Consider the following 1731-nt stretch of genomic DNA (forward strand, 5'->3'; position numbering starts at 1 on the left):
TATTCTGCCATATTTGTTTCACTAGAGTGTGAGAGTATTTTAGTAGTGCATATGAGAAAATAAATCTAGTAATGAGTGTGACAGTATTGTATGAGAAGGTTAATCTTGAACTATGTCCCCGATGGCCTCTTATAGGTTGTTGTGCTGCACAAGTCGACGGCGTCTCCGCCCGCCGCGCAATGACTGATTGATGGCGTCCTATTTTTAATGCATTGTTAAATGTGTAATGCTGGGAGACACTTTATGAAAGACCTGCGAGTGGAAAGGGGGAAGGAAGAGCGCAGATGACAGAATGAGGTCAGAAGCAGAGATGGATGTGTGTGTGGGGTTTGAGGACGGGGTGGCGGTGGGGGGGTAGACGGCAGCACCTGATAGGTCTCGCTGTCACAGGACGAGGCGAGCGCAAATAAGAGCGTTAATGCTGTGTCAGTCAGTCGCCACGCCAATTAAAAGTTGAGGCCTTTGAAAAGATTCTCGCATTCCGCCAGCGCGCTCGCCAGGCGCCGGCAAAAGGGAAGGAGAATTAAATTGCTGATTCTAATCGTGCCGTGTTTTCTGTTATTGTTTGGCCTTTATTGTATCAACGCTGCAAAATGCTGTCATTTATCCTCCATGGCACAGCTGACACTTTTCCTGAATGCTCAGTCTTTGCATTTAGAGGGGTATTGGCAAACTCTCAGGGAAGAAAGCAAGTATACTGTTGACTTTGAATAGTGTCGAAATAAGCAAACCCAGGAAAACATTTGTTCTGAAAAAAAATGTTTTTTATTTGATTGCATGTTATTTATTTATTTTTCAAGATGATGATCTTCACACACAATTCTATGGTATCTCTTTTGTACCTTTGATAACTTTTTGGAAGTGCTTGAGGACCATGGCTTGTGTTGTAAAATGTGACTACAAAAATGTTAGGAAAAGCTTACCAGAACATCTGAACTTTATTTGTGGCTAATTAGCGGCACATTAAATGGCAGCAGCTGAGTGCAGACTCTCATTTAACAGGAGTTTGAATGTAATTATAATATATATATAATATTATAATGTAAATGCAACATTCCCATTTACAAAAGGTTTTTTTTTTTTTACTTCCCCTCACAAAAAGATTTATGATGTGTTTTTCAATTAAATTGTACAGGTTACACGTCATAGTAATGCTGGAAAAAGTTTTGAAATGATTTATCATGGTCTCACTTTTTAAATCACAAAAAGTCAGCATTTAACTCATTCACTGCCATCAATTTTTTTCTTTTATTGTAATTAATCGCATGACCACTAGTTAACTCACGATTAATCACAAATTTTATATTGGTTCTATATGTACGATAACATTTTTTAGGTTTTCATACTCGTTAACAAAAAAGGAAAAATGTTAAACTAATAGAAATAGTTAAAATAAATTTTTGACGTCAATGGCAGTGAATGAATTAAAAAAAAAAGATAAAAAATTGGGGGTTTTAATCCTAATTAATCGCATGACTTCTAAATGTACAATAAAAAAAATTCTAGGTTTTCATACTCTTGTTAACAAAAGTGGAAAAAAAATATTTATACTAATAGAAATAGTTAATATGATTTTTTTTTACATTTATAGCCGTCAATGGCAGTGAATGAGTTAAACGGGTGTGCAGACTTTTTCTATCAGAATCCCTCCGCCCCTCTTATTTTTATTTATTTTTTAATTTTTTGTAAATGTAAGAAATTTCTCACCCACAACTTTATTCTGGAAAGAGT

General features: G+C 35.9%; 1 protein-coding gene across 3 annotated transcripts in view; it reads right to left on the reverse strand.

Moving 5' to 3' along the window:
• Nucleotides 1-1122: 1122 nt before the first annotated feature.
• The window catches only part of LOC144060416 (endothelin receptor type B-like), a 26273-nt gene continuing 25664 nt past the window's right edge, over nucleotides 1123-1731 (reverse strand). For all 3 annotated transcript variants that reach the window (XM_077579953.1, XM_077579951.1, XM_077579950.1), the window contains one exon: nucleotides 1123-1731. This exon is cut by the window's right edge and continues 374 nt beyond it. The gene's annotated coding sequence lies outside the window, so the exon portion shown is untranslated.

The sequence above is a fragment of the Vanacampus margaritifer genome, chromosome 11 (assembly GCF_051991255.1).
Source record: "Vanacampus margaritifer isolate UIUO_Vmar chromosome 11, RoL_Vmar_1.0, whole genome shotgun sequence".
NCBI lineage: Eukaryota > Metazoa > Chordata > Actinopteri > Syngnathiformes > Syngnathidae > Vanacampus > Vanacampus margaritifer.